Raw genomic sequence first — 25,770 nt, 5'->3', positions numbered from 1 at the left:
TCTTCAGGCTTTAGCTCTGCAGGCTAACACTTTATTGTCAAATCAAATCAAATGTTATTGGTCGCTTACACATATTTTTCAGATTTTATTGCGGGTGTAGCGAAACGCAAGAACCCTTTTGGAACCCTTTTTTCTCAGAGTGTAGGCATTAACTCAGGTCTAACAAGTCTTTTTAAAATATTATTATTAAACCAGGTAGGCCAGTTGAGAACAAGTTCTCATTTACAACTGCACCTGGCCAAGATAAAGCAAAACAGTGCGACACAAACAACAACACAGAGTTACACAAACAAACGTACAGTCAATAACACAATAGAAAAATCTATGTACAGTGTGTGCAAATGTAGAAGAGTAGGGCGGTAAGGCAATAAATAGGCCATAGATGCGAAATAAATACAATTTTGCATTAACACTGGAGTGATAGATGTACAGATGATGATGTGCAAGTAGAGATACTGGGGTGCAATAGAGCAAGAGGATAAGTAACAATATGGGGATGAGGTAGTTGGGTGTGCTATTTACAGATTAGCTGTGTACAGGTACAGTGATCAGTAAGCTGCTCTGACAGCTGATGCTTAAAGTTAAAGGGAGATATAGGACTCCAGCTTCAATGATTTTTGCAATTCGTTCCAGTCATTGGCAGCAGAGAACTGGAAGGAAAGGCGGCCAAAGTAAGTGTTGGCTTTGGGGATGACCAGTGACATATACCTGCTGGAGCACATGCTACGGGTGGGTGTTGCTATGGTGACCAGTGAGCTGAGATAAGGCGGGGCTTTACCTAGCATAGACTAATAGATGTCCTGGAGCCAGTGGGTTTGGCGACGAATATGTAGCGAGTGCCAGCCAACGAGAGCATACAGGTCGCAGTGGTGGGTAGTATATGGTGCTTTGGTGACAAAACGGATGGCACTGTGATAGACTACATCCAGTTTGCTGAGTAGTTTCTTCAGGTCTTTGTGTTTCATTGAAACACCTCACTTACAGATGCATTCTAAAAAAAGCTAAACTCAACAACATAGATGGGCAGAAATAGTGAAAATATTGTGGTACATTGTTAGCATCGTCCTGCCTACTATACATGTTATCTTTCCAAAGAACACAGACAATCTTCCATAATGTATAAAGTGCATATCAAGAGTACCTAACCTTGATGTACTCTACAAGACAGGCTATTAATGTAAGTGGTAGTGTTCTCTATTAGGTGAATATACATTAATGATTAATTTCTCTTTCTGTTGTGAAGTACTCTAAACTTCAAGAAATTAATTCCTGGAATGACAAATTGAAAACAAAAAACAAACGTGAGATGCACATTTTGTTCAGTAGAGCCATTTTATATCCTCTGTCCATTGGCATTCACAGACTTGCCTATTGCCTTTTTCTAGAGAATACAGAAAGACTTGCTCTTGATGTGACACGTTAGTGAAGTCTTTCAATATTTACAGCCTGTGGATCAGTGCGGTCAGTGTCATTTATGACAAGGGAGGACATTTTTTCTTTCTTTCAGGAGCATGGCCTTATTTCTATTACAGCGTGTTGGATGACTGTCATTCATATTCCATTCACCCAGTTCAATGTAACATCGATAGTTTTAGGCTAGTACAGGTACATTCACTTTCACAAAAACATCCATGCCCTTTAGCTCATTCGTCTTCTCTTCAACTAGCTTCCTGACACTGAATGGTATTCTGCATACTGGCTGTGCAACAGCTGTGACACTCTCATCTACGTGAATTCCTAACTGGAAGTCTTTCAGTTTTCCCAGCCCTGTGAAACAGTCTTTGTATTCCTCCTGAAGTGCAGCTTTGAATGTCTGTGTGTCATCATCTCAAATCAAATTGTATTTGTCACATGTGCCGACAGGTGTAGACATTACAGTGAAATGCTTACTTACAAGCCCTAAACATCAATGCAGTTAAAAATAAATAAATCAAAATAATACAAAACCAAGGAGGCTCTTGGTTCTCACCCCCTTCCATAGACTTACACAGTAACTATGACAATTTCCGGAGGACGTCCTCCAACCTATCAGAGCTCTTGCAGCATGAACTGACATGTTTTCTGTAGTGTATTAGCGGCACCTAGTGGTGCAATACCAGTGGGGCACTAGGAGTCACATGAAGAACGGAGGGAGGCTATGCTTGGGGGACCAAGAATAAGGTACAAGTGAATGAGTCTGAGTCAAGTCGATACATTACAACTGGCGACGAGGATATGGAAATAAAATACACCTTATCCACTCAAAAAGCTGTGTGAGTGCAGGAAAAGTGAATTTGTAAAGGGTCTTTTCACAGCTAACCAGCAAACAAGTGTGCTAGCTAGTAAAATAAGCTAAGAATAATGGCACTTAAGCTTACCTTCTCTACCATCATTTTATGTGCATTCCGACCCAGATAGTGTCGGTTTGCGATGGGCAAAACGGATTAATAGTTTCAAACTGTTCATCACTGCTTCAGAAGTCAAAGATGCTGCACGAAAACAAGCTCTTTTCGGATGTGCAGGATATATTCACCACGTTAGAAGACATGGGGGAAGACAAGGACGATAAGATCGCGTTGACAAAGCTGAACGAGTACTTCACCGCACAAAAAAACATTCCCTACGAGAGACATTTGTTTAGGCAAGCTGAACAAGCGCAGGGGGAATCAGTGGACACGTTTGTGAGCAGACTGAAACAGTTGGCTGCTAAATGTGATTATGGAGATTTCAAAGACAATTTCATAAGGGACCAAGTGATTGACAAGTGTCACTCAAATGTGTTGCGCAAATGGCTTCTGCGCAAGAGGGACCTAACTCTCACCGGTCTAATGGATATGAACTCAGCAAAAGAAGAAACGTCCTCTCACTGTCAACTGCATTTATTTTCAGCAAATTTAACAAATCTTTGTATTAACATAACAAGATTCAACAACTGAGACATACACTGAACAAATTCCACAGACGTGTCCCTGAACAAAGGGGGGGATCAAAATCAAAAGTAACAGTCAGTATCTGGTGTGGCATTAAGTACTGCAGTGCATCTCTTCCTCCTCATGGACTGCACCAGATTTGCCAGTTCTTGCTGTGAGATGTTACCCCACTCTTCCACCAAGGCACCTGCAAGTTCCCGGACATTTCTGGGGGAATGGCCCTAGCCCTCACCCTTCGATCCAACAGGTCCCAGACGTGCTCAATGGGATTGAGATCCGGGCTCTTCGCTGGCCATGGCAGAACACTGACATTGCTGTGTGCAGGAAATCACGCACAGAACGAGCAGTATGGCTGGTGGCATTGTCATGCTGGAGGGTCATGTCAGGATGAGCCTGCAGGAAGGGTACCACATGTCTTCCCTGTAACACACAGCGTTGAGATTGCCTGCAATCACAACAAGCTCAGTCCGATGATGCTGTGACACACTGCCCCAGACCATGATGAACCCTCCACCTCCAAATCGATCCTGCTCCAGAGTACATGCCTCGGTGTAATGCTCATTCCTGCGATGATAAACGCGAATCCGACCATCACCCCTGGTGAGACAAAACCGCGACTCGTCAGTGAAGAGCACTTTTTGCCAGTCCTGTCTGGTCCAGCAACGGTGGGTTTGTGCCCATAGGTGACGTTGTTGCCGGTGATGTCTAGTGAGGACCTGCCGTACAACAGGCCTACAAGCCCTCACTCCATCCTCTCTCAGCCTATTGCGGACAGTCTGAGCACTGATGGAGGGATTGTGCGTTCCTGGTGTAACTCGGGCAGTTGTTGTTGCCATCCCGCAGGTGTGATTTTCAGATGTACCGATCATGTGCAGGTGTTGTTACACGTGGTCTTCCACTGCGAGGACGATCAGCTGCCCGTCCTGTCTCCCTGTAGCGCTGTCTTAGGCATCTCACAGTACGGACATCGCAATTTATTGCCCTGGCCACAACTGCAGTCCTCATGCCTCCTTGCAGCATGCCTAAGACACGTTCACGCAGATGAGCAGGGACGCTGGGCATATTTCTTTTGGTGTTTTTCAGCATCAGTAGAAAGGCCTCTTTAGTGTCCTAAGTTTTCATAACTGTGAACTTAATTGCCTACTGTCTGTAAGTTGTTAGTGTCTTAACAACCGTCCCACAGGTGCATTTTCATTAATTGTTTATGGAACAAGCTTGGGAAACAGTGTTTAAACTTATTTTACACTGCTGCTACTCTCTGATATTATCTATGTGTAACCGATGTGAAATGGCTAGCTAGTTAGCGGTGGTGCGCGCTAATAGCGTTTCAATCGGTGACGTCACTCGCTTTGAGACCTTGAAGTAGTGGTTCCCCTTGCTCTGCAAGGGCCGTGGCTTCTGTGGAGTGATGCTTCGTGGGTGACTGTTGTTGATGTGTGCAGAGGGTCCCTGGTTCGCGCCCGGGTCGGGGTCGTCTGTGAGACGTAAAGTTAAACTGTTACATATGCACAGTCACTTTAATAACTCTACCTACATGTACATATTACCTCAATTACCTAGACTAACCGGTGCCCCTGTACATTGACTCTGTACCGGTGCCCCTGTACATTGACTCTGTAACGGTACCCCCTGTATATATTTTACTGCTGCTCTTTAATTATTTGTTACTTTTATTTCTTAACCTTTCTGCGCTACGGATCCCTTTAGCGGGATCATTTTCCTAAACAACCGCTGAATTGCAGGGTGCCAAATATTACTAAAAATATTTATAATCATGCAATCACAAGTGAAATATACCAAAACACAGCTTAGCTTGTTGTTAATCCACCTATCGTGTCAGATTTTGAAAATATGCTTTACAGCGAAAACAATCCAAGCTTTTGTGAGTGTATCAATCAATGCTAGAACAGCTAGCCCCAAATTAGCATGGTCACGAAAGTCAGAAAAGCAATAAAATTAATCGCTTACCTTTGATCATCTTCGGATGTTTGCACTCACGAGACTCCCAGTTACACAATAAATGTTCTTTTTGTTCGATAAATATTACTTTTATAACAAAAAAACGCCATTTGGGTTGCGCGTTATGTTCAGAAAATCACAGCCTCGTTCCGCTCGACGAAAATTCCAAAAAGTATCCGTAATGTTCGTAGAAACATGTCAAATGTTTTTTTATAATCAATCCTCAGGTTGTTTTTAACAAACATAATCGATAATATTTCAACCGGACCGTAACCTATTCAATAAAAGAGAGAAAGAAAATGGAGAGCTAACCCTCTCGCGCGCAGGAACTAATCAAAGGACACCTGACTAGTTTTGAAAAATCTCGCTCATTTTTCAAAATAAAAGCCTGAAACTATGTCTAAAGCCTGGTCACGGCCTGAGGAAGCCATTGGAAAAGGAATCTGGTTGATATCCCTTTAAATGGAAGAAAGACGGGCAATGAAACACAGTTTTCTTTTATTTAAAAAAAAAAATCACTTCCGGGTTAGATTTCCTCAGGTTTTCGCGTGCAAAATCAGTTTTGTTATACTCACAGCCAATATTTTGACAGTTTTGGAAACTTTGGAGTGTTTTCTATCCTAATCTGTAAATTATATGCATATTCTACGATCTGGACCTGAGAAATAGTCCGTTTACCTTGGGAACGTTATTTTAAAACATTTAAAAAATCTGACCCCTAGCGTCAAGAAGTTAAGGTCAATGTACCAAGAGGAGGGCGGAAGCTAGCTGTCCTCCGGCTGCACCATGGTGCTACCCTATAGAGTGCTGTTGAGGCTACTGTAGACCTTCATTGCAAATCCGTGTTTTAATCAATTATTTGGTGACGTGAACATATTTAGTGTAATTTCAGATAAAAAGGATAACTTTAATGTTTTACCATTTTTATTTTGTATGAAATTCACTGAGTAGTGGTAAATATTGTTATGTTATGGTTGTATAAAGATGGCGAGTCCGCACAAGGTTAAAACAAAAGGACACTGAGTGGTGGTCATGGAATTTAGCTTCTCGCTTGGGACTGCAACACCCAACGCTTGCCCCCACCTCCTTACACAAATGTTTTTCTCCCCCCACTGTGACCTTAGCAATAAAGACCCTACATTCAGAGAGTCCATAACAGAGTTGTAGGGACCTATACCGTCATCATGGCAATGACCCTGGGCTTTCACACCACTGATACGACCTCACTGGATCACATCAACATCATCAAATCTTCTATCTTCTATCTAATCTTCTATCATCAAGCCTTGTACTAAGCACTGAACTCTGGGGCACTTACATCATGTCATTTCAGTGATACTGAAAAATACAATTATGACAGTGAAAATATCTAGCACCCTATTCAATAAAAATCAGTGACAGAGGATTTCCAGGTTAAGGCAAAAGTGTGTTCGTGCGGCACAAGTGGAATGTTGTTTAATTTCTAACCCCTGCAACTAAATGAATATGGATGGTCTTTAGCCTGTAAACTTTTGTTCTGTATTTCCAGAGATCCCTGGTTCTTAAATAGAATTACCCCCTTAATTCCATCTATAGAGATCAAGTGTAAGTTAATTTCCTTTATCCCCCTGTAGTTGTCAAATGCTCTTAGCAACTGTTGATCAAATTAATAAGGGTAGATTTCGAAGTAGCTAGCGGACACTTTGGTACTTTGGACCTCCGTGGAACTAGAAAAATAAACAGGAGACTGATATTTAAATCAACACTTACAGCAAATATTTACTCGCTCCTATATGTTCTCTAAGGTAGCCTACTGCATGGGACAAAGATGAAAATGATTGATTCTTTGAAACAAACTTTCAACGTATTCAAGAAGATTTTTTACTCTGTTAATTCAGTTTTATACACATAATAAGACAACACAGTAAACAATATAAATAATATTCTCAACTATAAAAAAATAACTATAAAGATATACAAATTAAACACATTGGGACGAAGGGTACAAAGGTTAACGGGCATTCTGTAGTTAATACAGGAACAGAGCGGTCACCTCGCCATTGTTCCTGTAAACAGACGAGGGATAGGAATGGAGAAATGCAACCATTCAGTGACACGAGCCTACCAGACGAGCTAAATTACTTCTATGCTCGCTTCGAGACAAGTAACAATGAAACATGCATGAGAGCATCAGCTGTTCCGGACGAGTGTGATCACGCTCTCCGTAGCCGATGCGAGCAAGACCTTTAAACAGGTCAACATTCACAAGGCCGCATGGCTAGATGGATTACCAGGACGTGTACTCCGAGCATGCCTGACCAACTGGAAAGTGTCTTCACTGACATTTTCCTGTCTGAGTCTGTAATACCAACATGTTTCAAGCAGACCACCATAGTCCCTGTGCCCAGGAACACTAAGGTAACCTGCCTAAATGACTACCGACCTGTAGCACTCACGTCTGTAGCCATGAAGTGCTTTGAAAAGCTGGTCATGGCACACAACACCATTATCCCAGAAACCCTAGACCCACTCCAATTTGCATACCGCCCCAACAGCTCCACAGATCATGCAATCTCTATTGCACTCCACATGGCTCTTTCCCACCTAGACAAATGGAACACCTATGTGAGAATGCTATTCGTTGACTACAGCTCAGCATTCAACACCATAGTGCCCTCAAAACTCATGACTAAGCTAAGAACCCTGGGACTAAACACCTCCCTCTGCAACTGAATCTTGGACTTCCTGACGGGCCGCCCCCCCCCCAGGTAGTAAGGGTAGGTAACAACACATCCGCCACGCTGATCCTCAACACGGGGGCCCCTCAGGGGTGCGTGCTCAGTCCCCTCCTGTACTCCCTGTTCACTCATGACTGCATTGCCAGGCACGACTCCAACACCATCATTAAGTTTGCTGATGACACATCAGTGGTAGGCCTGATCACCGACAATGATGAGACAACCTATAGGGAGGAGGTCAGAGACCTGGCCATGTGGTGCCAGGACAACAACCTCTCCCTCAGCGTGATCAAGAAAAAGGAGATGATTGTGGACTACAGGAAAAGGAGGACCAAGCACATCCCCATTCTCATCGACGGTGCTGTAGTGGAGCAGGTTGAGAGCTTCAAGTTCCTTGTTGTCCGCATCACCAACAAACTATCATGGTCCAAGCACACCAAGACAGTCTTGAAGAGGGCACGACAAAACCTATTCCCCTCAGGAGACTGAAAAGATTTGGCATGGGTCCTCAGATCCTCATAAAGTTCTAAATGAAAGTTTACAATGCTTTAAAAATGCTTTACAATGCTTTTTTTTATGTAAGTGTAAACAAAAAAAAAACAGGGCAAAACAAGCTCACATTTTAGGAAAGAGGAATAAGGCATCCACAAGTCACATTCAATAAGAATCAATAGGCACATCACCTCATTGTCCTCCCAAAAAACCCACAAAGAAATGCTCCTCCAACCAGTAAATCACAGAGGTGCCAAATACAGACTTATTTTAATAAGAATGCCATCAGAGGGTGGACTGTTTAAAGTAAGACCAGAATGAAGCATCATTAAACAGTTTGGAGTTCCCACGTGTATTGAATTGCATTTTTCTAAATTTCAGAGCGCACAACTGATTTGAATGTATTCTGACCTCAGTTTTGGAATCTTAAATATTGTGGCATATTTGCTTAGAAATAACAAAAATTATTCTATCTTCTTTCAATACATAAAGCAGATGGAATATAGCAGGACAGTTCTCACCATATTTCTCACTTTACACTCTCACTCTTTCCCACATACTGGGCCACCTGCTGTCGACATGTCTCCTCAATTCCTCACACAAACTCTATTTATGATGCAAACACTACAACTTCATTGTCAGTCTGCTACGGTACTGAGATCGACAAAATTGGAATGTCCTCAAGGTGACATTATCATCCGAAGTAACTTCACGGATTGTCAGATCATTCAGCAGATAAATAGAACATGTCTGATGATACAGTATGTGTTTTGCACTGTTGTTCAACCAATATGCCCAGGTATAATCTAGTAATTTTAATCCAGTTTGGTGGCAATTACATTGTAAGAAAAAAGTCCTTTGTGGATCCAGCAGCACTGCAGTACGATAGTCCCACTGAGCACGCCACACTCAGGTGACCTTTCCCTTGGTGAGGGGGAAGACGAAAACGTTTGCAATCTTATTGGTTGCCTGAGGAGGGGGAAACCTCTAGGAGGTGTCCTGAGGTGCCTACATCCCTGAGGCAGACAGCTGGTCTGGGATCAGACTGAATATGGAGAGTGATTCCCCTGAGCTACAGCTGTCGCTGCAACTCAAACTCCCAGTGCGTTTAATGACAGCATATGTGCCGGAGCATATGTGTCAGAGCTGGACTGGGATAGGCTCATACAGCCAAGCAGGGTCTGAGTGGTAACCAACCAGATCAATGCTCTCTCTCTCGTACTTAATCAAATCAAATTTTATTAGTCACATACACATGGTTAGCAGATGTTAATGCGAGTGTAGCGAAATGCTTGTGCTTCTAGTTCCGACAATGCAGTAATAACCAACAAGTAATCTAACCTAACAATTCCACAACTACTACCTTATACACACACAAGTGTAAAGGGATAAAGAATATGTACATAAAGATATATGAATGAGTGGTGGTACAGAACGGCATAGGCAAGATGCAGTAGATGGTATAGAGTACGGTATATACATATGAGATGAGTACTGTAGGGTATGTAAACATAAAGTGGCATAGTTTAAAGTGGCTAGTGGTACATGTATTACATAAAGATGGCAAGATGCAGTAGATGATATAGAGTACAGTATATACGTATGAGATGGGTAATGTAGGGTATGTAAACATTATATTAAGTGGCATTGTTTAAAGTGGCTAGTGGTACATTTTTACATAATTTCCATCAATTCCCATTTTTAAAGTGGCTGGAGTTGAGTCAGTATGTTGGCAGCGGCCGCTAAATGTTAGTGGTGGCTGTTTAACAGTCTGATGGCCTTGAGATAGAAGCTGTTTTTCAGTCTCTCGGTCCCTGCTTTGATGCACCTGTACTGACCTCGCCTTCTGGATGATAGCGGGGTGAACAGGCAGTGGCTTGGGTGGTTGTTGTCCTTGATGATCTTTATGGCCTTCCTGTGACATCGGGTGGTGTAGGTGTCCTGGAGGGCAGGTAGTTTGCCCCCGGTGATGCGTTCTGCAGACCTCACTACCCTCTGGAGAGCCTTACGGTTGTGGGCGGAGCAGTTGCCGTACCAGGCGGTGATACAGCCCGACAGGATGCTCTCGATTGTGCATCTGTAGAAGTTTGTGAGTGCTTTTGGTGACAAGCCGAATTTCTTCAGCCTCCTGAGGTTGAAGAGGCGCTGCTGCGCCTTCTTCACGACGCTGTCTGTGTGGGTGGACCAATTCAGTTTGTCCGTGATGTGTACACCGAGGAACTTTCCACCTTCTCCACTACTGACCCGTCGATGTGGATAGGGGGGTGCTCCCTCTGCTGTTTCCTGAAGTCCACAATCATCTCCTTTGTTTTGTTGACGTTGAGTGTGAGGTTATTTTCCTGACACCACACTCCGAGGGCCCTCACCTCCTCCCTGTAGGCCGTCTCGTCGTTGTTGGTAATCAAGCCTACCACTGTAGTGTCATCCGCAAACTTGATGATTGAGTTGGAGGCGTGCATGGCCACGCAGTCGTGGGTGAACAGGGAGTACAGGAGAGGGCTCAGAACGCACCCTTGTGGGGCCCCAGTGTTGAGGATCAGCGGGGTGGAGATGTTGTTACCTACCCTCACCACCTGGGGGCGGCCCGTCAGGAAGTCCAGGACCCAGTTGCACAGGGCGGGGTCGAGACCCAGGGTCTCGAGCTTGATGACGAGTTTGGAGGGTACTATGGTGTTAAATGCTGAGCTGTAATCGATGAACAGCATTCTCACATGGGTATTCCTCTTGTCCAGATGGGTTAGGGCAGTGTGCAGTGTGGTTGCGATTGCGTCGTCTGTGGACCTATTGGGTCGGTAAGCAAATTGGAGTGGGTCTAGGGTGTCCGGTAGGGTGGAGGTGATATGGTCCTTGACTAGTCTCTCAAAGCACTTCATGATGACGGAAGTGAGTGCTACGGGGCGGTAGTCGTTTAGCTCAGTTACCTTAGCTTTCTTGGGAACAGGAACAATGGTGGCCCTCTTGAAGCATGTGGGAACAGCAGACTGGGATAAGGATTGCTTGAATATGTCCGTAAACACACCAGCCAGCTGGTCTGCGCATGCTCTGAGGACGCGGCTGGGAATGCCGTCTGGGCCTGCAGCCTTGCGAGGGTTAACACGTTTAAATGTTTTACTCACCTCGGCTGCAGTGAAGGAGAGCCCGCAGGTTTTGGTAGGGGGCCGTGTCAGTGGCACTGTATTGTCCTCAAAGCGGGCAAAAAAGTTGTTTAGCCTGTCTGGGAGCAAGACATCCTGGTCCGCGACGGGGCTGGTTTTCTTTTTGTAATCCGTGATTGACTGTAGACCCTGCCACATACCTCTTGTGTCTGAGCTGTTGAATTGCGACTCGATTTTGTCTCTGTACTGGGACTTAGCCTGTTTGATTGCCTTGCGGAGAGAATAGCTACACTGTTTGTATTCGGTCATGCTTCCGGTCACCTTGCCCTGGTTAAAAGCAGTGGTTCGCGCTTTCAGTTTCACGCGAATGCTGCCGTCAATCCACGGTTTCTGGTTTGGGAATGTTTTAATCGTTGCTGTGGGTACGACATCGTCAATGCACTTCCTAATGAACTCGCTCACCGAATCAGCATATTCGTCAATATTGTTGTTGGACGCAATGCGGAACATATTCCAATCCGCGTGATCGAAGCAGTCTTGAAGCGTGGATTCAGATTGGTCGGACCAGCGTTGAACAGACCTGAGCGCGGGAGCTTGTTGTTTGAGTTTCTGTTTGTAGGCTGGAATCAACAAAATGGAGTCGTGGTCAGCTTTTCCGAAAGGGGGGCGGGGGAGGGCCTTATATGCGTCGCGGAAATTAGTATAACAATGATCTAGGGTTTTTCCAGCCCTGGTAGCACAATCGATATGCTGATAGAATTTAGGGAGTTTTGTTTTTAGATTAGCCTTGTTAAAATCCCCAGCTACGATGAATGCAGCCTCAGGGTGTGTGGTTTCCAGTTTACAAAGAGTCAGATAAAGTTCGTTCAGGGCCATCGATGTGTCTGCTTGGGGGGGAATATATACGGCTGTGATTATGATTGAAGAGAATTCCCTTGGTAGATAATGCGGTCGACATTTTATTGTGAGGAGTTCTAGATCAGGTGAACAGAATGACTTGAGTTCCTGTGTGTTGTTATGATGATCACACCACGTCTCGTTAATCATAAGGCATACCCCCCCGCCCCTCTTCTTACCAGAAAGATGTTTGTTTCTGTCGGCGCGATGCATGAAGAAACCAGCTGGCTGCACCGACTCCGTTAGCGTCTCTTGAGTTAGCCATGTTTCCGTGAAGCAGAGCACGTTGCAATCCCTGATGTCTCTCTGGAATGCTACCCGTGCTCGGATTTCATCAACCTTATTGTCAAGAGACTGGACATTGGCGAGTAGTATGCTAGGGAGTGGAGCGCGATGTGCCCGTCTCCGAAGCCTGGCCAGGAGACCGCCTCGTTTGCCCCTTTTACGGCGTCGCACAGGGTCGCCGGCTGGGATCAGATCCATTGTATTGGGTGGAAGGCAAAACACTGGATCCGTTTCGGGAAAGTCATATTCCTGGTAGGAACGATGATGAGTTGACGTTAATCGTATATTCAGTAGTTCCTCCCGACTGTATGTAATGAAACCTAAGATTACCTGGGGTACCGATGTAAGAAATAACACATAAAAAAACAAAATACTGCATATTTTCCAAGGAACGCGAAGCGAGGCGGCCATCTCGTTTCGGCGCCGGATGTTGCAACATGGGTGGTTGTTGATCAATGGGCCTGGTACATCAACTCGTCAGCAAAGAACTGTACAGCACGCCAAAGGAGCACACACCTTCCCAGGAGACCTTGTACAGCCCTCAGTGACTAACAGGCATCACTGCTAAATGTTTACAGGTTCAGATTAGAATAAGCAGGCAACCTTTACCCTATTAGTCAAATTTATGCAGCTGTGTTCCCATTTTCTCTGCATTTAACCAACCTCCTCAGGGACTTAATTGTGGATGTTACTGTGGGATCTTTCCAGTTGGGAGTGCGCTAATCATGTGACCATTGATGTCTCTCCATGGTCTTCTGAGCAATATAAGGTAGCCCTGCAGTAGCACAGGTCTTGAACTAAGAAGTCACTTTTCTGATTTGATGACGCAGAGTGCAGTGTCTATGTTGTGGGGGTTGAGCCACCTCCTGTGGAACTAATCTGAAAATTACTAAACAAAATTAAAAATGTTGGAATTGAGTGACCCCACCGATTAATAACAAAAAAATCATGCATGGGCAAACAAATGAAATAATGAGGCTTGATTCCAAAGAGACACCCAAAGCAGCACAGAAATTACCCCGGAAAAGCAATGGTAAACGAAGCTAATTAACGCTAGCATTCAATGCCCGGACTAAAAGAAGCCAGCATGGAAGCGTATTCATCTGCTAATAGGGTTCAGCGTGCAAAATAACAGTGGTGGCGAGTTTATGAGGGGGAAATTATGACAAAGCCATAAGGCTCCCGTATAACCAGCCTCCAGATACAATCTGCCCAGGCCTGAGGTAGGGAGTGCCTGCTGCAATTCTAGGTGCTGAGGGGATAGGGGGGTTGGAAGTGGTTGGAAAGCAAGACAAACAACCCTCTAACAAGCTCCACACACACACCACACACACACACACACACACACACACACACACACACACACACACACACACACACACACACACACACACACACACACACACACACACACACACACACACACACACACACACACACACACAGGTTTTGGGAGGCTACATTGCAAAGAACAATTACTGTAATCCGTTATGTTACTAGCAGATTACAGATACATTTTGAAAAAACAAGATGATAGGATTATTTTTTAACTCAGAAAGGATGTTTATGAAAATAATTATTTGACACTTTTCTGTTATCTCAATGACATTCAAATCAGCATTGGGAGTCTGACCACAAGTCAGAGACCACAAATGCATTCGATGGCTTTTGTAGGCTACAGTCCAAGCTATGTCTTCCAATGGTGCGACTGCTGTCGGCGTCCAAAGATTATTTAACTTTAATAAACGTTTGGAGGTAAGGACGACAGCAGTGGTATAGCCTACGGTGATACGGATATCACTTACTGATATTGATATTTACATCGAGCATTGATGTGAATCACACTGATGAGCTCTCATTTAGCTATTTACGCGGATTGTGGTTGTTGTGGATGGCTGTTCACAAATGTAGATGTATTTTAACCTAATAATGGTTGAATTGAAGAAGTTTAAGTTGCCTCTCAATCATTGTGTTTTGTGACCAGTCGAAAGCCAGCGAAAAATGTGCTTTTCCAACAGCTGGATTGTGATTTAAATTTAATTTAGTGGCGCAGCAGTCTAAGGCACTGCAGCTCAGTGGTAGAGGCGTCACCACAGACACCCTGGTTCAAATCCATGCTGTATCACAACCGGCCGTGATTGGGAGTCCCACAGGGCGATTGGCCCAGCATCTTCCGGGTTTGGCCGGTGTAGGCCATCATTGTAAATAAGAATTTGTTCTTAATTGACTTGCCTGTTTAAATAAAGGTTAAATAAATGAATTAAAAACAGCTGCAAATGATCGAGATATCAAAGTGTCACCAACAAAAACATAAACAATAGCCCTATAGCAAATGCAGCATACGGCACACATTTTTCACATGCAAATAGCACTTTTCGGTAGTGCTATTTTTCCCCATCAAGTGGCAAAACATTTTTGTGGCCCCCCTCTTGACCTCTGTAATGAATAATCAGGGAGAAAAAGGTGTAGATTCACGCGCAGAGAGCGGCATATGTTTATACAGCCTTCGCAGAAGGCAGGAATCGTGGTCGCAGGCAATAGTCAAACACAGGTAGGTAGTCAAAAACACACAATACCTCACAACCATACAAACCGAAAGAACTGAACTAAATAGGGAGCTGATAAGACCAGCTGAGAAACAATGAATCAATGAACAAAAATGAAAGACAGGGCTATGTTCCAGAACACAAGGAAAAATAACACAAGGTTGACTAAGAAAAGAAAAGTAGAACCTTATAACAGCGGAGAGAAGAATTTACATTTTAAAGTTAATTTCCTGCAATTCTACACATTTTGGCATGTGGCGTAGACAAAATGTTGCCGTTTTTGCAGTTGTACACATTTTGCTATGGGGCAGATTTTTTGGTGTGCAATTTTATAACACATTTCACGCAATTCTACTAATTTTGCCATGGAGCAGGGAGACATTTTTGCAGTTTTCAAGCTAAATTCCTGCAAATCTACACATTACGCCATGACTAATGTCATGTTAATGATATCTGAATGAGAGTGACTAACCTAATCAATGGAGAATCCCTGGAGGTCAAATCAAACTTCAGAAATGTCATAACTAAAATTCCTCAAACATACAAGTATTTTACACCATTTTAAAGATAAACTTGTTGTTAATCCCACCACAGTGTCCGATTTCAAAAAGGCTTTACGACGAAAGCACACCATCTGATTATGTTAGGTCAGTACCTAGTCACAGAAAAACACAGCCATTTTTCCAGCCGAAGAGAGGAATCACAAAAAGCAGAAATAGAGATAAAATGAATCACTAACCTTTGATGATCTTCATCAGATGACACTCATAGGACTTCATGTTACACAATACATGTATGTTTCGTTAGATAAAGTTAATATTTATATCCAAAAATTAGTTTACATTGGCGCGTTATGTTCAGTAATGTTTTGCCTCCAAAACATCGGGTGATTTTGCAGAGAGCCACATCAATTTACAGAAATACTCATAATAAACATTAATAAAAGATACAAGTATTATACATGGAACTTTAGATAAACTTCTCCTTAATGCAATCACTGTGTCAGATTTCAAAAAGCTTTACGGAAAAAGCACACCATGCAATAATCTGAGTACAGCGCTCAGAGACCAAAACAAGCCATACAGATATCTGCCATGTTGTGGAGTCAACAGAAGTCAGAAATAGCATTATAAATATTCACTTATCTTTGATGATCTTCATCAGAATGCACTCCCAGGAATCCCAGTTCCACAATAAATGTTTGTTTTGTTCGATAACGTCCATCATTTATGTCCAAATACCTCCATTTTGTTCGCGCGTTTAGTTCCAAAATCCAAATTGATGACGCGCAGGCCAGACGAAAAGTCTAAAAATTCCATTACAGTTCGTAGAAACATGTCAAATGAAGTATAGAATCAATCTTTAGGATCTTCAATAATAAATCTTCAAATAATGTTTCAACCGGAGAATTCCTTTGTCTGTAGAAATGCGATGGAACGCAGCTAACTCTCACGGGGGCGCGCCTGAGTGAGCTCGTGGCACTCTGCCAGACCCCTGACTCAATCAGCTCCCATTCCCCCCTCCTTCACAGTAGAAGCATCAAACAAGGTTCTAAAGACTGTTGACATCTAGTGGAAGCCTTAGGAAGTGCAATATGACCCCATAGACACTGTATATTGGATAGGCAAACCTACAAACCTCAGATTTCCCACTTCCTGGTTGGATTTTTTCTCAGGTTTTTGCCTGCCATACGAGTGCTGTTATAATCACAGACATCATTCAAACAGTTTTAGAAACTTCAGAGTGTTCTCTATCCAAATATACTAATACTATGCATATCTTAGCTTCCAGGAATGAGTGGCAGGCAGTTTACTCTGGGCACCTTATTCATCCAAGCTACTCAATACTGCCCCCAGCCATAAGAAGTTTAACCAACAGTGCAGTTCAAGAGTTAAGAAAAAATTATTAAAAGTAACACAATAACAGAACAATAACGAGGCTATATACAGGGGGTTCCGGTACCGAGTCAGTGTGTGGTTAGTTGAGGTAATTTGTACATGTAGGTAGGGGTGAAGTGACTGTGCATAAATAATAAACAGCAAGTAGAAGCAGCGTACAAAACAAATGGATGGGGGGAGGGGGTCAGTGTAATAGTCCATTTGATTAATTGTTCAGCAGTCTTATGACTTGGGGGTAGAAGCTGTTAATGAGCCTTTTGGTCCTAGACTTGGCGCTCTGGTAATTATTACCATACGGTAGCAGAGAAAACAGTCTATGGGTGACTGGAGTCTCTGACAATTTTATGGGCTTTCCTATGACACCGCCTATTATATAGGTCCTGGATGGCAGGAAGCTTGGCCCCAGTGATGTACTGGACCTCCAACCGCAGTACTCTCTGTAGTGTCTTGCGGTCGGAGGCCGAGCAGTGATGCAACCAGTCAGGATGTTCTCGATGGTGCAGCTGTAGAACCTTTTGAGGATCTGAGAACCTATTCCAAATCTTTTCAGTCTACTGTATAGTCGTGCCTGGCCATGCAGTCATGAGTGAACAGGGAGTACAGGAGGGGACTGAGCACGCACCCCTGAGGGGCCCCCGTGTTGAGGATCCGCGTGGCAGATGTGTTGTTGCCTACCTTTACCACCTGGGGGTTGCCCGTCAGGAAGTCCAGGATCCAGTTGCAGAGGGAAGTGTTTAGTTCCAGGGTCCTAAGCTTAGTGATGAGCTTCGTGGGCACTATGGTGTGGAACGCTGAGCTGTAGTAAATGAACAGCATTGTCACATAGGTGTTCCTTTCATCCAGGTGGGAAAGGGCAGGGTGGAGTGCGATTGAGATTGCATCATCTGTGGATCTGTTGGGGCGGTATGCGAATTGGAGTGGGTCTAGGGTATCCGGGAGGATGCTGTTGATGTGGGCTATGACCAGCCTTTCAAAGCACTTCATGGCTACCGACATAAGTGCTACGGGGCGTTAATAATTTAGGCAGGTTACCTTTGCTTCCTTGGGCACAGGGACTATGGTAGTCTGCTTGAAACATGTAGGTATTACAGACTCAGTCAGGGAGAGGTTGAAAATGTCAGTGAAGACACTTGCCAGTTGGTCTGTGCATGCATTGAATACACGTCCTGGTAATCCATCTGGCCCTGCGGCTTTGTGAATGTTGACTGTTTAAAGGTCTTGCTCACATCGGCTACGGAGAGCGTTATCACACAGTCATCCAGAACAGCTGGTGCTCTCATACATGTTTCAGTGTTGCTTGCCCCTAAGCGAGTATAAAAGGCATTTTGCTCGTCTTGTAGGCACGTGTCACTTGGCAGCTCGGTGCTGGGTTTACCTTTGTAGTCCGTAATAATTTTCAAGCCCTGCCACATCTGACGATCGTCAGAGCCGGTGTAGAAGGATTCAATCGTAATCCTGTATTGACGCTTTGCTTGTTTGATGGTTCATCTGAGGGCGTAGCGGGATTTCTTGGGCACGTGCCCTGCGTGCCCGGTTGGTATTTGACCATGATTACAACAAGTTTAGATAGCTGGCTAGCAAGTACCTGGCTAAACTAAAGAAAAACTGCTTATGCACAACCACATGTTTTACTTGCACCATGTGCAGGTTTTGGGTTATGCTCAGGTAAGACAATTTGGCTAATATATACAGTGCATTGGGAAAGTATTCAGACCCCTTTTTCCACATTTTGTTACGTTATAGCCTCATTTTAAAATCGATTCCCTTAAAAAAAAAAAAATCCTCATCAATCTACACACAATACCCCATAATGACATAGCAAAAGGTTTTTAGAAATGTTTGCAAATGTATAAAACAGAAATACCTAATTTACATAGGTATTCAGACCCTTTGCTATGAGACTCGAAATTGAGCTCAGGTACATCCTGTTTCCATTGATCATCCTGGAGATGTTTCTATAACTTGATTGGAGTCCACCTCTGGTCAATTCAATTTATTTGGACATGATTTGGATATACAGTGGGGAGAACAAGTATTTGATACACTGACAATTTTGCAGGTTTTCCTACTTACAAAGCATGTAGAGGTCTGTAATTTTTATCATAGGTACACTTCAACTGTGAGAGACGGAATCTAAAACAAAAATCCAGAAAATCACATTGTATGATTTTTAAGTAATTAATTTGCATTTTATTGCATGACATAAGTATTTGATACATCAGAAAAGCAGAACTGAATATTTGGTACAGAAACCTTAGTTTGCAATTACAGAGATCATACGTTTCCTGTAGTTCTTGACCAGGTTTGCACACACTGCAGCAGGGATTTTGGCCCACTCCTCCATACAGACCTTCTCCAGATCCTTCAGGTTTCGGGGCTGTCGCTGGGCAATACGGACTTTCGGCTCCCTCCAAAGATTTTCTATTGGGTTCAGGTCTGGAGACTGGCTAGGCCACTCCAGGACCTTGAGATGCTTCTTACGGAGCCACTCCTTAGTTGCCCTGGCTGTGTGTTTCGGGTCGTTGTCATGCTGGAAGACCCAGCCACGACCCATCTTCAATGCTCTTACTGAGGGAAGGAGGTTGTTGGTCAAGATCTCGCGATACATGGCCCCATCCATCCTCCCTTCAATACGGTGCAGTCGTCCTGTCCCCTTTGCAGAAAAGCATCCCCAAAGAATGATGTTTCCACCTCCATGCTTCACGGTTGGGATGGTGTTCTTGGGGTTGTACTCATCCTTCTATTCCTCCAAACACGGCGAGTGGAGTTTAGAGCAAAAAGCTCTATTTTTGTCTCATCAGACCACATGACCTTCTCCCATTCCTCCTCTGGATCATCCAGATGGTCATTGGCAAACTTCAGACGGGCCTGGACATGCGCTGGCTTGAGCAGGGGGACCTTGCGTGCGCTGCAGGATTTTAATCCATGACGGCGTAGTGTGTTACTAATGGTTTTCTTTGAGACTGTGGTCCCAGCTCTCTTCAGGTCATTGACCAGGTCCTGCCGTGTAGTTCTGGGCTGATCCCTCACATTCCTCATGATCATTGATGCCCCACGAGGTGAGATCTTGCATGGAGCCCCAGACCGAGGGTGATTGACCGTCATCTTGAACTTCTTCCATTTTCTAATAATTGTGCTAACAGTTGTTGCCTTCTCACCAAGCTGCTTGGCTATTGTCCTGTAGCCCATCCCAGCCTTGTACAGGTCTACAATTTATCCCTGATGTCCTTACACAGCTCTCTGGTCTTGGCCATTGTGGAGAGGTTGGAGTCTGTTTGATTGAGTGTGTGGACAGGTGTCTTTTATACAGGTAACGAGTTCAAACAGGTGCAGTTAATACAGGTAATGAGTGGAGAACAGGAGGGCTTCTTAAAGAAAAACTAACAGGTCTGTGAGAGCCGGAATTCTTACTGGTTGGTAGGTGATCAAATACTTATGTCATGCAATAAAATGCAAATTAATTACTTAAAAATCATACAATGTGATTTTCTGGATTTTTGTTTTAGATTCCGTCTCTCACAGTTGAAGTGTACCTATGATAAAAATGACAGACCTCTACATGCTTTGTAAGTAGGAAAACCTGCAAAATCGGCAGTGTATCAAATACTTGTTCTCCCCACTGTATAAGGTCCACAGTTGACAGTGCATGTCAGCGCAAAAACCAAGCCAAGAGGTCGAAGGAATTGTCCATAGGGGAAGGGTACCAAAATATTTCTGCAGCATTGAAGGTACGCAAGAACACAGTGGCCTCCATCATTCTTAAATGGAAGAAGTTTGGAACCACCAAGACTCTTCTGTGAGCAGGCCGCCTGAACAAACTGAGCAATCAGTGGAGAAGGTCCTTGGTCAGGCAGGTGACCAAGAACCTGATGGTCACTCTGTCAGAGCTCCAGTTCCTCTGTGGAGATGGGAGAATCTTCCATAAGGACAACCATCTCTGCAGCATGCCACCAATCAGGCCTTTATGGTAGAGTGGCCAGACGGAAGCCGATCCTCAATAAAAGGCACATGACAGCCCACTTGAAGTTTGCCAAAAGGCACCTCAGACCATTAGAAACAAGATTCTCTGGTCTGATTGAACTCTTTGGCCTGAATGCCAAGCGTCATGTCTAGAGGAAACCTGGCACCATCCCTACGGTGAAGCATGGGGGTGGCAGCATCATCCTGTGTTTTTTTTTTGCAGCGTCAGGGACTGGGAGAATAGTCAGGATCGAGGCAAAGATGAACGGAGCAAAGTACAGAGAGATCCGTGATGAAAATCTGCTCCAGAGCGCTAAGATTGGGGCGAAGGTTCACCTTCCAACAGGACAACAACCCTAAGCACACAGCCAAGACAATGCAGGAGTGCCTTTAGGACAAGTCTCCGAATGTCCTTGAATGGCCCAGCCAGAGCCCGGACTTGAACCAGATTGAACATCTCTGGAGAGACCTGAAAATAGCTGTGCGGCAAAACTATCTATCTAACCTAACAGAGCTTGAGAGGATCTCAAATCAAAGTTTATTTGTCACGTGCGCCAAATACAACAGGTGTAGACCTTACAGTGAAATGCTTACTTACAGGCTCTAACCAATGGTGCGAGAGAAAAAAAGGTATGTGTGTGTGTGTGTAGGTAAGTAAAGAAATAAAACAACAATAAAAAGACATTTGAAAAAAGAGTAGCAAGGCTATATACAGACACCTGTTAGTCAGGCTTATTGAGGTAGTATGTACATGTAGGTATCGTTAAAGTGACTATGCATATATGATGAACAGAGAGTAGCGGAAGCGTAAAAAGAGAGGTTGGCGGGTGGTGGGACACAATGCAGATAGCCTGGTTAGCCAATGTGCGTGAGCACTGGTTGGTCGGGCCAATTTAGGTAGTATGTACATGAATGTATAGTTAAAGTGACTATGCATATAAGATAAACAGAGAGTAACAGCAGTGTAAAAGATGGGTTGGGGGGTCACACAATGCAAATAGTCCGGGTAACCATTTGGTTACCTGTTCAGGAGTCTTATGGCTTGGGGGTAAAAACTGTTGAGAAGCCTTTTTGTCCTAGACTTGGCACTCCGCAACCGCTTGCCATGCGGTAGTAGAGAGAACAGTCTATGACTGGGGTGGCTGGGGTCTTTGACAATTCTTAGGGCCTTCCTCTGACACCGCCTGGTGTAGAAGTCCTGCATGGCAGGCAGCTTTGCCCCAGTGATGTACTGGGCCGTACGCACTACCCTCTGAAGTGCCTTGCGGTCGGAGGCTGAGCAATTGCTGTACCAGGCAGTGATGCAACCGGTCAGGATGCTCTCGATGTTGCAGCTGTAAAACCTTTTGAGGATCTCAGGACCCATGCCATATCTTTTTAGTTTCCTGAGGGGGAATAGGCTTTGTTGTGCCCTCTTCTCACGACTGTCTTGGTGTGTTTGGACCAATCTAGTTCGTTGTTGATGTGGACACCAAGGAATTTGAGGCTCTCCACCTGCTCCACTACAGCCCCGTCGATGAGAATGCGGACGTGCTTGGTGCTCCTTTTCCTGTAGTCCACAATCATCTCCTTAGTCTTGGTTACGTTGAGGGATAGGTTGTTATTCTGGCACCACCATGCCAGGTCTCTGACCTCCTCCCTATAGGCTGTCTCGTCGTTGATCAGGCCTACCACTATTGTGTCGTCAGCAAACTTAATGATGGTGTTGGAGTCGTGCCTGGCCATGCAGTCGTGGATGAACAGGGAGTACAGGAAGGGACTGAGCACGCACCCCTGGGGAGCGCCAGTGCTGAGGATCAGCGTGGCAGATGTGTTGCTACCTACCCTCACCACCTGGGGATGGCCTGTCAGGAAGTCCAGGATCCAGTTGCAGAGGGAAGTGTTTAGTCCCAGGTTCCTTAGCTTGGTGATGAGCTTTGAGGGTACTATGGTGTTGAACGCTGAGCTGTAGTCAATTAACAGCATTCTCACATAGGTGTTCCTTTTGTCCAGGTGGGAAAGGGCAGTGTGGAGTGCAATAGAGATTGCATCATCTGTGGATCTGTTTGGGCGGTATGCAAATTGGAGTGGGTCTAGGGTTTCTGGGATAATGGTGTTGATGTGAGCCCTTACCAGCCTTTCAAAGCACTTCATGGCTACAGACGTGAGTGCTACGGTCTGTAGTCATTGAGGCAGGTTGCCTTTGTGTTCTTGGGCACAGGGACTATGGTGGTCTGCTTGAAGCATGTTGGTATTACAGACTCATTCAGGGACATGTTGAAAATGTCAGTGAAGACACCTGCCAGTTGGTCAGCACATGCCCGGAGCACACGTCCTGGTAATCCGTCTGGCCCCGCAGCCTTGTGTATGTTGACCTGTTTAAAGGTCTTACTCACGTCGGCTATGGAGAGCGTGATCACACAGTCGTCCGGAACAGCTGATGCTCTCATGCATGCCTCAGTGTTTCTTGCCTCGAAGCAAGCATAGAAGTGATTTAGCTCGTCTGGTAGGCTCGTGTCACTGGGCAGCTCGTGGCTGTGCTTCCCTTTGTAGTCTGTAATAGTTTGCAAGCCCTGCCACATCCGACGAGCGTCGGAGCCGGTGTAGTATGATTCAATCTTAGCCCTGTATTGACGCTTTGCCCGTTTTATGGTTCGTCGCAGTGCATAGCGGGATTTCTTGTAAGCTTCCGGGTTACCTTGAAAGCGGCAGCTCTACCCTTTAGCTCAGTGCGAATGTTGCCTGTAATCTGCAGAGAAGAATGGGAGAAACTCCCCAAATACATGTATTCCAAGCTTGTAGAGTCATACCCAATAAGTCTTGAGGCTGTAATTGCTGCCAAAGCTACTTCAACAAAGTACTGAGTAAAGGGTCTGAATACTTATGTAAAAGTGATATTTAAAAGAAAGTTCTAAAATAAATGTGCAAAAAAAATCTAAAAACCTGATTTTGCTTTGTCAATATGGGGTATTGTGTGTAGATTGATGAGGGGAAAAAACTATTTAATCCTGTAACATAACAAAATCTGGAAAAAGTCAAGGGGTCTGAATACTTTCTGAATGTATTGTATTTCCATGTCCTATTCTTGAAGATCAAGGGGTATTAAATTAACTAAAATAACTGGAAATCTGACTGACTTTGATTTTTATCGTTATAATATAGCCTAATCGTATTATCTGTAGTAGAAAAATAATGGGTTAGAAGAAGTCTACATAACCAACCGATAAAGTAAAATGCAACATCCATTTATGGCAAGCTATGTAAACTGTAACATGTATTTATCTTGCTATGGATGTCGTTCAATTGGTAATGTTAATTTTTGTCTCTTCTAATGCTTCAACCTAAGAATTTTCTGCACAAATTGTCAGAATCCATCTCAGGGAAGCTCATCTGCGTGCTCGTTGTCCTCACCAGGGTCTTGACCTGACTGCAGTGGGCAAATGCTCACCCTTGATGGCAACTGGCACGCTGGCGAAGTGTGTTCTTTACGGATGACTCCCGTTTTCAACTGTACCAGGTAGATGGCAGACTATGGGGGCGTGTGAGCGAGCGGTTTGCTGATGTCAACATTGTGAACAGAGTGCCCCATGGTGGCGGTGGGGTTATGGTATGGGCAGGCATAAGCTAAGGAAAATTAACACAATTACATTTTATCTATGGCAATTTAAATGCACAGAGATACTGTGACAAGTTCCTGAGACCCATTGTCGTGCCATTCATCTGCCGCCATCACCTCATGTTTCAGCATGATAATGTATGGCCCCATGTCACAATGATCTGTACACAATTCCTGGAAGCTGAAAATGTCCCAGTTATTCCATGGCCTGCATACTCACCAGACATGTCACCCATTGAGCAGTTTGGGATGCTCTGGATCGATGTTTACAGCAGCGTGTTCCAGCTCCTGCCCACTATCCAGCAATTTCGCACAAGCATTGAGGAGGAATGGGACAACATTTCACAGGCCACAATCAACAGACTGATCAACTTTATGCGAAGGAGATATGTGGCGCTGCATGAGTCAAATGGTGGTCACACCAGACACTGACTGGTTTTCAGATCCACGACCCTACATTAAAAAATAAGTTATCTGTGACTAGAGCTGTGGCGGTCACAAAATCTTGTCAGCCGGTGATTGTCAAGCAAATAACTGTCAGTCTCACGGTAATTGACCGTTAATTAACATAAACACATTTAGCATCTCCTGGCTTCCACACATAGCCTACAAGCCACTGATGGAGACCTTTGGAACATCTACATTTTAAAAAGTCTAATTAATCCATGTAATAGCCCACACATTCACAATGAATCCCTTATTTATTTTAGACAGGTCTAAAGAAACATGATTTGAAGAACAAATATATAGTCTATTTCAGAAGAACAGAATAGCATACTCTGAGTTGTCATTATGTTAGGTCCTGGTCTGGCTATGCCATATGGCTGTAGGCTACATTAGTTCATTTAGCAGACAAGATTTGGTTAGAATCCTGTGGCATTATTTTATAGTATGAAGAATAGAATTGAACAAAACTTAATAAAATAGAAAGGATACTTTCTCCAAAAGATTTGAAGGAGTGCGCACATGTGGCTATTCTGTGTTGAGAGGTTAACAAAGAAATAGGTACTCCTATATGCTACATTTAGAGTTCTTAATGTAACTTTAGTTGTTCTACAAACGTTGGGCTATATGTTTATATTTTAATACAATGTATGCTGCGACTCTTATGATTATTTGAAAAAAGTTGCTTGAAAGTTATGAGTTCTGCTTATTTTTTTGCGCAGGCTGTACTCACTCATTCACAATTTGACAAGCACTTGATAATGCCTCGAATTTCCCGGCGGCATCCCTTCTGTGATGCCGTAATGCACCTTAAAAAAATTGCCTTTTGCGGCCAGCGGCTGTTGTTCTCTCCTCCCCGAGTACTATGTGCTCCGAAGCACCTCTCACTCACATGGCTCTCCATCACATGACCAGGTCTTTCTCACAGGCTACAAGTGAAGACAGGCACATCGGGGACGCAACTGCGCCTGTC

The sequence above is a fragment of the Salvelinus alpinus genome, chromosome 13 (genome assembly GCF_045679555.1).
Source record: "Salvelinus alpinus chromosome 13, SLU_Salpinus.1, whole genome shotgun sequence".
In the NCBI taxonomy this organism is placed as follows: Eukaryota; Metazoa; Chordata; class Actinopteri; order Salmoniformes; family Salmonidae; genus Salvelinus; species Salvelinus alpinus.
Note: the sequence above shows the minus strand (reverse complement) of the source record.